The 12,721-nt window shown below is 36.0% G+C and overlaps 1 long non-coding RNA gene across 1 annotated transcript; it reads right to left on the reverse strand.

Moving 5' to 3' along the window:
- On the reverse strand, nt 210-1,356 carry LOC109843460. The gene is made up of 3 exons (XR_002247687.1): nt 1,169-1,356; nt 952-1,079; nt 210-871 (listed from the first exon to the last, which is right to left on the reverse strand). It is a non-coding gene; the product is annotated as an uncharacterized LOC109843460 (long non-coding RNA).

The raw sequence follows: 12,721 nt of genomic DNA on the forward strand, positions 1-12,721 counted from the left end.
ACCAAACCATGGCACCAACAACTGGTATTGTCCATGTAATGTACGGTTATAGCAAACTTATATGTGTTAGATTATGTATGACCTACTAATATTTCTTTTACTTTCATCTTAATTACCATTGGTCCAACATTTTTTATTACAAGGAGGTAATATGCTTTCCATATCTCGAGATTACAAATTTAGGATTTGCTTTCCTAGAACCTCATTGAACCAAACACCAAATTAGAAATTCCAAGATATTTATATAAAGCTAGGCCTTTGTTTTTTTATGCAGATTCATTATCCTATATTTTTAGAATTTGAATCAAACAACCCCTTAAGGAAAACTTGGTAAGCAATGTTACTGTTGAATTCATAAGAAAGTCAAAGAATTCAGAACTGAGTAAAGATGTCAAGTTGGGAGTCCATAGATTGGACGTTACCTGAACATACAATCATACTTTGATCTAGAATGTCAGTCCAGATAGGTGACATTATACTTTTAGACTTTTAGTTAAACGTAACGGAGATGCATTTTTTATACGTGTTACTTTACCTTACACCTGAATCCCTCATGAGATGTATAATATGCCACACACGGAGTTAAACATGTTCTTTCAGTAAACTATTTTGTCTCTGCTCTTAAAATTGATCACAAAAGCAGGTAATAGTTTCTGTGAGAAATTGTAAATGGAATTCAAGATAACAAAGTATAAATATGCAAAATTAAACAGCAAATATCCTGCAGTGAAGTCAAAAGCATAGGCAAATTCCAAAAGTATATAGCATACCTTACTGCAGATATCCCTCAGTGATTTGGAAAAAGAAATCCTAAGTTACTGACCTAAACTCTGTCTCCTCATCTCAATTTAGAAAGCATGATTTTGTTTCTCTTTAAAAAAACAAAGAGCATGAGTAAGGCAACAATATAAAAAGTAATATAACAAAAGAATCAGGAAATAGAGGGAGAACCTTTTGTACATGAAGTCGTGAAAGTTTATGCTCCTCTTTATGCAACAGAATTAGTTCACCATGAAGATAATCAAATTGAAGCTCGGAAATGCGACTACTGTGCACCACTTGTATAATTTCTCACTCACCTGAATCAGATAAGGAAATGATATCACATTACTAAAGGCATGACACTTTTTATTAAAAAAGAAAAAGAAAAAAGAAAAAAAAATCATACCCAAGCTCTACCATTTTTGCAACTACAAGCAGTCAATAGCTTCTTCTTGCATGTTTGTGTTTTGAGCCAGACTAATTTGAATCAGCTTATCCTCATCTCTATCTGGCGTTATGGAAGGACTCCCATGATTATCCATTGACCCCTCAGGTGCATTAGCTACTGAGACCTTCATCTTTGTGGACGCATCAACATCTAATAAAGATAGCCACATAGAGCCTCTTAAAATTCAATATAAAGCATACAGGACAACAATAAAATCAGTTACTACAACATTGAGATTTTCATAAATAATTTCATCCAAAATCTTCTGGGGTCAGATATACGCGTTACTATTTCCCACATCCAACTCTTGTACCCATTAACAATCACCAATTTCCAAAAAAATCCTCATTCCAAGCAATATAAAAAGAGTAGTGGTTGCAGTAATTGCAAAATTGAATGAAAATGTGTAATAATAAGAAAGAAAGTAAAAAAGTATATACCATCAGGAAGTCATTGATTATTCCATTCAAAAAAGAATCCCAAAATAGGAGGGAAAAAGGGATAAAAAAGAGGGATAGAGCCGTATAATAGACAAAATGGAAAGTACTGGGAAAAAACTCTTAACTTTAACTATCATCGTATGACTAAGATTAAAGAAAACCCTAATCACTTGATATTCATTTATAGAGCATCATCACACAGAAGCGCCAGGTAGTTTTCAACATAAACAATTAAAGTTTGAGTTAAAAAAAACTAATTTCCCAACCAGACTTGCAAGATTTGATAATTGGCCCCCAATTGAAGGTCATTCTGATTTTTTCTTTTCAGTGTTTACTTGCTCCAAAAAGTGCTGGAATAGTAATAATAATTTGCCCTTGAACATCCAATATAAATTATGTAATGATATTGTAATGTTAATAAATTTAATTGTTGCACATAATTTGGGTATTATTTACATAATTGTTATATATATCCTTAGAAGTTATTTTGTTAGATCATGCACTGTGATGGTCACTTGCTTGGAGATATGATCTAACTTAGAAATTTCTTAAATTTGTGCTTAACCTATAACTAGTAAATGATAACTTTGTTATAACAGGTTATTATGCATGACACCGATATATGAGATATGGTGGTGGGTCTCAACCATCGGGAATGGAGATTCTCCGGGTGTATGTCATAAGCATGCATTATGATGTGTGTAGCACTAGACCGTATTTGAATTCTCTAGGATGAGTCACCTAAGAGATAGAGAATTCAAATTGTTACATGGTCCCTTTGACTTGATGATATTGTCATTTTCGATTTGATAATTTAGTATACTTTGATGTGATGGTTAAGCTTGTTTAGCAAGCGCTATACAACCTGAAACATTGGGTTGCTAAATTTCATTTAGGAAAATGATGGATGTCTAGATAGGATCCAGTATGCTCATTATGATGAGTTAATTTATTATGCATTCTCATGAAGCTATTAAATTCCTGCCGGCAGGTGGTTTTAAAAATATTTTAAAAATTTTACTTTCTTATAAAAATAAAATATTTTGATGTTTCAAAATAATTTTTATTTATGTTCATGGGAATTGCAAATTTAGGCATGAGCAAATAGGTGAGTTGTCCTGCTTAAAAGAGTTGCCTAAAATAAATGATACTGGAAGGGAGTGAATGCAAGATATTATTTAATCCCATATTATGGAAGAGCTTTTTTGAACAGTTGGTCGGATAGGAATTTGATTGTTAAATTAAAATTATTAATTTGATTAATAATTGGTTCTTGATATGGGACCCAATTGGTCTCACTAATGTCATTAGAAGAGGTATACATGCAATACAATTCTATTTCTATCCTTAATTGTTATGGATAAAGTTTTTGAACAAATCTATTCTATCCTTAATTGTTATGGATAGAGTTCTAGATAATTATGAATTGTTTAAAGTTAAAATCTCTAAGACTAGTGTAATCCTATAAATAGGGTTCATGTGTAGACTTATGAGAAGTTAAGAAAAGAGATTGAAAATCTTATGAAGATAATATGAAGAAATAGATTTTTGAGAACCTATCTCTCAGTATTGCTCCTCTACGGTGACGGGTGGATTTCAATTGGAGGCTTTTTCTCTTGAGGAAGCTATTTCGGATTGATCTTGGGACAGATTATTGTAGAAATTCGGAAAGCGTTTCAGGTATTCTTCTAATATTCAATTAATTTTGATTAATAGTCATGATATGCTTTTTCCGCTGCGTTGTATATCATGATTCCAACAAAATGATCGCTGGTCAAACCCTTCACCTTCTGCCAATACACTTCTTCAACTTATGTGGACTTCTTCACCTTCTGCCAATACACTTCTTCAACTTGTGTCAACTTAAGTGGACGTCCACTAAGTTTCTTACCCATTGATGATCACTTGATTGAGCTGCTTTGTGGATGATCCGCTCCGTTAAACTTGATCTACATATTCTAAAACCCCAACACACCAAATTTGGGGTGAACCCGTCGTGGTTTGACCCTCCGTCGAGCCATGTAAAAAGTTCTATTCATTTGAAACCATTAAAATTGATACGAGTGGATGAAGGGTCAAACCATGACGGATTCAACCCAAATTTGGTGTGTTGGGGTTTTAGAATATGTAGATCAAGTTCAACGGAGCGGATCATCCACAAAGCAGCTCAATCAAGTGATCATCAATGGGTAAGAAACTTAGTGGACGTCCACTTAAGTTGACACAAGTTTTACTCTCTCTCTCTCTCTCTCTCTCTCTCTCTCTCTCTCTCTCTCTATATATATATATATATATATATATATATATATATATATATATATATATATATATATATATATATATATATATATATATATATATATATATATATATATATATATATATATATATATATATATATATATATATATATATATATATATATATATATATATATATATATATATATATATATATATATATATATATATATATATATATATATATATATATATATATATATATATATATATATATATATATATATATATATATATATATATATATATATATATATATATATATATATATATATATATATATATATATATATATATATATATATATATATATATATATATATATATATATATATATATATATATATATATATATATATATATATATATATATATATATATATATATATATATATATATATATATATATATATATATATATATATATATATAATTTGTCCTTTTTAATTCAAATCCTATTACATATTTACAAAAATTCCAGAGAAGGTTAAAAAAGTCTCTCTCTATTGAAGCTCTAAGTGTGACATCACAACATAGTAGCACCTGACACATGGCACCTGATAATAGGGACCTCTGTCCAGAGTTAAATGTTGCAATAAAATTGAAGCCCTAATAAGTAAAAACTCACCAACAAAAGCTCTCATATCACTACCTGTCCCATGCTGTATACGCCTCGCATTAAAGACCAAACGTTAGTAAGTATCATTGTAGCACGGGAAGTCCTTTAAACTCCATTTCTCGAAATCAAAATTGTTGAATCTAGTTTCCACAAACATGTGAAAGAAATCAACTTTCGGTTTTTATCTTCTAAACTAAATTTCCTACGGTTGTAACTTCCTTATGACTTGGTGTACTTCTAGAAATAGCAGTTTGATTGTGGATGTTAACTACGCTTCATAGTCTTTTTGACTTTCTTAAACAATCAAGCAATCAATAATTGGAGTATGTAACGCGGTTATAAATCAAATAATCAAATATTGCGCAGATAAAATTCATTCCAACTACGCTTCACGTGGTTTTACTGATAAGGATATTTGGCTGAAGAAGATCTATTACACGTATAATAATAAACTCTTGATTTTAATCATAATCGTGGATTAATTTCCATGTTTTCTGTACTTAAATATGTTCCTATTAATTTTCTCCTTTCACCAAATGCTTTATAAACCTCACTTTATCCACAAGAAGACATGCTCAAAAAAACCTATTCTAATCAAGGAATACCACCAAATTCTAGCTTTATCCACAACCATGCGCTTCAAAGAATATCGTGAGTAGAAGAAAGAAGGATTTCGGCCCTCTGATGCTATCATTTGTAGAATCGGCGAGAAATTTGGTGAAGAACAGGTTTTGGAAGCGCAGGGGAACTGTTTGGAAGCTGTGCGGTCGACCGCGGCACAAGGACGATCGACCACGAACGTGCACATGCTCAGGGTGTGATTTTGGATTCGTCGCGGTCGACCGTCGCGGTCTACCGCCTGTACCCTGTAGTCGACTTTGGCTCTGTCGATTGGCGCGGTCGACCGTCATACTCTGTATTGGATTTCTGGGTTCTGTTGTTGGTCGCGGTCGACCGTGGCGGTCAACCGCGTAACGGGTTAGGCCCAATAGTGGTTTCCTGTTCAGTTTGGGTTTGGTATTTACTATAAATACCAACATACGAATTAGGGTTTCTTTGGCTTTGTTTGGAGATTGGTTGGGGATATTTGGAGCACAGAAAAAGGAGAGTTTTTCTGAGCAATTGTTTGATGATTTATTTGGAGAGATTAAGATATTTGTTAGTGAGATTAGTTGATTGGTTTGAGCGTTTTGCAATCTCAGTTTGTACTCTTCTTCTCTATTAGTGAAAACCCAATCCCCTTCTTGCCCCGTGGATGTAGGCAATTTGCCGAACCACGTAAAACTATTGTGTTTGGATTTGTGACATTGTTTTGATTTGTTTGGCATTTATCTCGACGTTTGTTTGATTTGGTTCTCGAAGCACGCCCGTTTGGTTGTCACGCTTCCGCGCCATGCACAACAATTGGTATCAGAGCTCTAGATTCCAGATCTAGGGTTTTGCCTTGGTTGGAGGAGTAGATCAATTTGGAAGTTCGGTTAGGACTTCGTTTGGTGAGAAAAGTAGGATCTTTTTGGTAAAGACACTATCTTTTTCAGTTTGGATCTATTCTTTGTTTGTTCCGCATTGGTTTGTTAGCGCTTGGGCTATTTGGAGGAGTAAATCACTTTGGAGGCTCTTCGAGGGCTTCGTTTGGAGATAAAGGTGGGATTTTTCCTATTTGTGGATCTCGTTGTCGTCGTGCGGTGTGAGATCATTTGGAGACTCTTGTTAGGGTTTCAATTGGAAATAAAATTCTCTCTTTTATCAGTTTGGATCTATTCTTTATTTGTTGGTGCTTTGAGATAGTTGGCCGAGATAGAAGGATTTGAGGCTGGGATATTTGTTTATTGATACGGTGCATTGGATTATTGAGAAGTGCCATTGACCTACATATTGAAGTCCTTTGAGCACGTTGGTATGAGCAAGAAGACCGAGGTGGAGTTTGGCACTTCTATTCGATGATTGAGGGGTCTTCTATTTGGTGTTCATTCCGTCATTTAGGGGCCTTCCAAGGAGGCATCATTGGAAGGTAAATTGGTATTTTGGTTTTCTATGTTGGGGATTGTACTAAGCATTTATGGGTTACAACCAAGTCCCGTTGGTTTTGAAGTTCTAGTAGTCAACAACAGTTGAAGAAGTGTATTGGCAGAAGGTGAAGGTACTTCATTCTGATTTTAGCAGGAGGTACAAGAGGGACCTATTTCTACATTTGTGCCGAGCTCACTGCAATTGGAGATACTTCATTGGTGTAGAAACTTTAAGACGACGTGATGAGATGGTAGATTTGGGGAGTTGTTCCTTGCTGGAGGAGGATCAGCGTTTGATGTCGAGCATTGGTATTGGTGTGTGGGCTTTGACATGTTTGGGTCATCTTATGCATAGGTTGCCAACTACTGCATTTGGAGTTTTTGGATCTGTTGAAGCTGCTTCAGATTTTGGTTGGCGTCGGATATTTGGTTACCCAGTATTTGGTCACATCGAGGATGTGAGATTTGATCTGATTGCGCGTTTGGGATTCGGAGGCTCATTTGATTATCGTTTGGGAGCTTCTGATTTTGTTCTGAACAGGAATGTCATTTTTGACTCTCAGTAGGTAGAGAGTGTTGATCAGGTCGTTTGGATATCACAGCAGGTGGAGGGTGATGCTACTCCACGTTGGGTGGAGTTTACTCCACATACTCCAGATCATACTGCATCGTTTGGGATTCCAGCTGAGGTGATACAGATTGGGGATCATTTGGATTTGGATGCATATGATATTGATGAAGAGTTGCAGATTTTTCTATTTGTTTGAGGGCCTTTGGAGGCCGTTTGGGTGAACTACGTGAAGGCTTGATTCCTTGGGCAAGAGGATACGTAGGCAGTCAGTTTTGATGCAACCGATTTGGTGAGAGACATCGATGTTTGGGTGAGTGTTCACACTCCCGTTTGGGTCTCGACTTGTTGAGGATTGAGAAGCAGCAAGTGAGGCATTTGTTTTAGTCGGTGTTAGCTTAGTTTTTGAAAGAAACTTCGCCGAGATGGAGAATTGTAGAATCGGTGAGAAATTTGGTGAAGAACAGGTTTTGGAAGCGTAGAGGAACTGTTTGGAAGCTGCGCGGTCAATCGCGCGGCACAAGGCCGGTCGAGCGCGAACGTCACAGGCTCAGAGTGTGATTTTAATCATAATCGCGGATTAATTTCCATGTTTTCTGTACTTAAATATGTTCCTATTAATTTTCTCCTTTCACCAAATGCTTTATAAACCTCACTTTATCCACAAGAAGACATGCTAAAAAAAAACCTATTCTAATCAAGGAATACCACCAAATTCTAGCTTTATCCACAACCATGCGCTTCAAAGAATATCGTGAGTAGAAGAAAGAAGGATTTCGGCCCTCTGATGCTATCATTTGTAGAATCGGCGAGAAATTTGGTGAAGAACAGGTTTTGGAAGCGCAGGGGAACTGTTTGGAAGCTGTGCGGTCGACCGCGGCACAAGGACGATCGACCACGAACGTGCACATGCTCAGGGTGTGATTTTGGATTCGTCGCGGTCGACCGTCGCGGTCTACCGCCTGTACCCTGTAGTCGACTTTGGCTCTGTCGATTGGCGCGGTCGACCGTCATACTCTGTATTGGATTTCTGGGTTCTGTTGTTGGTCGCGGTCGACCGTGGCGGTCAACCGCGTAACGGGTTAGGCCCAATAGTGGTTTCCTGTTCAGTTTGGGTTTGGTATTTACTGACCGCGACACAAGGTCGGTCGACCGCGAATGTGCACATGCTCAGGGTGTGTTTTGGATTTGTCGCGGTCGACCGTCACGGTCTACCGCCTGTACCCTGTAGTCGACTTTGGCTCTGTCGATTGGCGCGGTCGACCGTCATACTCTGTATTGGATTTCTGGGTTCTGTTGTTGGTCGCGGTCGACCGTGGCGGTCAACCGCGTAACGGGTTAGGCCCAATAGTGGTTTCCTGTTCAGTTTGGGTTTGGTATTTACTATAAATACCAACATACGAATTAGGGTTTCTTTGGCTTTGTTTGGAGATTGGTTGGGGATATTTGGAGCACAGAAAAAGGAGAGTTTTTCTGAGCAATTGTTTGAGGGTTTATTTGGAGAGATTAAGATATTTGTTAGTGAGATTAGTTGATTGGTTTGAGCGTTTTGCAATCTCAGTTTGTACTCTTCTTCTCTATTAGTGAAAACCTAATCCCTTTCTTGTCCCGTGGATGTAGGCAATTTGTTGAACCACGTAAAACTATTGTGGTTGGATGTAGACAATTTGTTGAACCACGTAAAACTATTGTGGTTGGATTTGTGTCGTTGTTTTGATTTGTTTGGCCTTTATCTCGGTGTTTGTTTGATTTGGTTCTCAAAGCACGCCCGTTTGGTTGTCAAGCTTCCCGCCGCGCACAATATCATTTTTGTTCTCCAAGCCATAGGAAGAGGCAAAGAGAAGGCTCACGTCGGAAGGGGTCAGCCGTCATGTTTGCTATATCCACTCCCAAACAGTAATTTTGGGAGTTGGATTGCCGAAAATGCCCTTTCGATGTTGAGAGGGTTTGGTTTGGGAGAAGGGCAATTTAGTCCTCACACACCCCCAAAGTTACTATTTGAGAGTGTGAATAGTTGGCCCCGTCAGCCGTACATAGCTTCTTTCTTATCCTTTTGGCATTAAATACCAAAAGGTATCCCACTTTAAAGTCTTTCTAATCAATGGTGACCTCTGAAAGCCATAGCTTGGCTTCATATCACATGAGAACACTTGAATTCTCCAGCATTGCATGTGAAACCAACCAGCTTTCGGTCTCTTATCCTCTCAAATTTTACATGGATTTGACCTTTAGTATATGTTTTTGGCGAAATTGTGACAATTGTTTTTATTTATTTATTTTTAAAAAATAATTAATTAATGGGACTTTTCTATCCCTTAATTTTGATTAGGGGCTGTTTTGTTCAATTTCTATAAAAAAGAGGAAAAAAAAGTACTCAAATTTTAATTTCCTTGTATTTCTATAAAATTTGTAGAAAAAATTTATAGAACTCAAAGAGTATCATATTTTTTGTTTTTTGCTATTTTTTTGTTTGGTTCAAAGTATGAGAAAGTTCCTAACTTTATAGAAAATATATTATTATTATTTTTTGTTTGGTTGAATATCACTTTATAAAAATAGCTTACTAACAATGCCCATGGAAAATCACATGGGAATGACACTGGTGTACTTAATTAATTTTTTAATATATGCGACAGATTTACTTACAATCTCCACCTATTTAGAGAGGAAATTGATTTCTATAAAATAGTACATTTTTCGCTACTTTATATAAAATATTTCTATAATTTCTTTTGGAACCAAACATAGTTTATAGAAATCTACAGAAATCTATTATTTACGATAACGTCATTGTCAGTTGTTTTCTCGAAACTTTTCCACAAAATGAGTGAAACAAACACCCCCTAAAGTCATAAACTTGTTAAGCAGCAGACCTCAAGTATAAACGCTGGATGTTGGAATTATTCTCTTCTGTCCCTATCAAATAATAAGAGCCGGTCAAAGAAATTAATTTCCGGAAACTGGGTAGGAGACGTCCCATTTATTTGAGTTGGCAAGGATCCGCAGTACATTTCATAACCTCATTCCGATTTCTTTGCCTCCTTTTATTTATCCAAGCAAAGAGAATCAGTATGCTAGACTTTGATACTAAATCCAAATGTCAGCAGTTTTTAAATTTAGAGGTAATTCTTTCTAGTTTCATGTCTAAGAACTTAGCTAAAAGAGTACTATAACTTCAATTTTTTTCTTCCTATCCTTTGTAACACTCAAGTTCTTTTGGGAATAACATTCGTATTAATCTTGGCAGGGTGTTTGGCGACTGTGGTTACGACTGTAATATTTAGTTGTAACAAAACAAACACTTGCAACTGGACGAAATTAACTTAGTTGCATGCAAATGTAATCGGAGCCAATCCGGTTGCAAGTGGACGAAATTGACTTAGTTGCAAGCTACCACATAAAATGCCCCCTAAATACATGTGGATGTACGGGCATGAGCTATAAATGTAGGTATGACGGTGGTTGGAAAGGGAGTTGGGAGCTGTACCGTTATGCTACATCTAACAAGGAAATTTTTGTTGTTTTTCTTTTTTAATTATCTCGGTCTAAGATAAAAAGAAAAAACACGACCGGATCAACATTGTGTACATCATTCTATGTTGTGTTCGCAATGATTTTTACTAGCCTAGCTTGATGTCCTACTGCACTTGTGGATCTAATTAAAGTTATATCGCGATCGTGTTTGATTACCTATAACAACGATACGAACGTAACAAAGTCTCTCTGAACTGTGTCTAAAGTGTCCCCTCTCTTTTCAAACAATTTTTCAAAACAGCCCTATTTTGTTTTTTAATTTTTAAAATCGATCATTTTTTTTATTTATCAAAACCGACCTGTTTTTTGCCACGTCAGCCTAATCACTTTCCTAAACAGTCGGGATTGCCAACCCCGACTATTTAGAAGGGTGTTAACCCCCAATTAGAAGCTTTAAACCCTAAAAAATTATGTCTTAAATAGTCAGGGTTGGCAACCCTGACTATTTAGAAAAGTGACGTGGCAAAAAACGGATCGATTTTGATAAATAAAAAAATATTAATTTTAAAAATTAAAAAAAGAAATGGGGTTATTTTTAAAAATTGTTCCTCTCTTTTCTCTCGGTAGGCTCCCACACATTAGAATCCTATTATTTTATTCTTCTTTTGACGACACGGAGTATCAATTTCTTTGGAGAGGCACTAGGGGCACACCCTCTACCACACTCCCAACCACACCACCTCTCTCGTTACAGTGCACGGGGCCCATATGAGATTTTAAAATTAAAATCTCATGTGGGTCCCGTGCACTGTAGCGAGAGGTGGTTTGGTTGGGAGTGTGGTAGAGGATGTGCTCCTATCGTTATTTATTTCTTTGTTGAGCATGATAGAGTGAAGCCGCAAATCTTTTTGGGCCCATGCAACAGGGCCTACAAAGGGCTATTATGCCTCCTATTTGTCCACGTGGGAGTGACATCCAACCTACCAAATCAAAATCTCAATCTTCGAGGACGAGAGATCATGCTTCGGGCCCGCCAAAAAAGTTACTCAGTTCTTCCTGTTTTCTATTTTTATCATATTGGGAGTTTTTTTTTATATTGAATTCTTGCTATATTTGGTAGAACTGGATTGGTTCGTCGGTCGGCCGGCCACCACCGACCACACGCTTGCGACAAATGTTTTCAAGAAAGTGAGACCAAGATGGTCGCAGCTTTAGATGGAATGCGAATGAGTTCAGTGCTTTGATTGGCTGTTATATTGGACTGCTTGATTGATGTTTCCTCGGATGACTTTATATATTTAACGTGATTTCTCTCAACCATGAAACTTTTTAATGAATTTAATTTCATGTTAACGCTAGTCTTCTTACAACAACAACAACAAAGTTTTTCTCTCAATTACTTGGAGTCGGTTACATGAATCATATTCTTCTATTCTATTCTATTATGCGACATCTCCTCCGTTAAGTTAAATATTATCAAATCCTTCTTGATTGTTTCTAATCAAATTCTTTCATGTCTACATCTGAATCTCCTAGTCCTATTAATTATAATACTATCACTTTTTCTAACTGGTACGCTAAGAGGTCTCCATTGTATATAACAAAATCATCTTAGTCGATTCTCTCTCATTTTATTTCCAATAGGAACAACTTCTAATTTACTATGGATAAACACATTCTTATCCTAGCTTTTAATATATAGCCACAAGACCATCTCAATGTTCTTGTTTCTACTACACTCATCTTTTGTTATTTTTTAATTACCCAACTCTGACCTATAAAGCACTGTTGGTCCTATAACAATTCTATAGAATTTTTCCTTTCTTTTCATTGGTATCCTATGATCACATAAGACTCTCGAAACACTTCTCCATTTCAACCATTCCAATTTAATTCAATGGACAACATCATCCTCATTGATCATAAATAGCAAAAAAACATTACTTTTAATATGCGAAGCACTAGCCGTCTTGCACATAAAAAATAAAATCAAAATTATCTCAAAATCTATCAGCAGAAATCTCCGTCTTTATATGCAAAAAAGTACTGCAAACTTAACGATTATGAAATTTGTTTCTTCGATCCATAAATGCTTACAGTG

This window comes from Asparagus officinalis, chromosome 5, assembly GCF_001876935.1.
Source record: "Asparagus officinalis chromosome 5, Aspof.V1, whole genome shotgun sequence".
In the NCBI taxonomy this organism is placed as follows: domain Eukaryota; kingdom Viridiplantae; phylum Streptophyta; class Magnoliopsida; order Asparagales; family Asparagaceae; genus Asparagus; species Asparagus officinalis.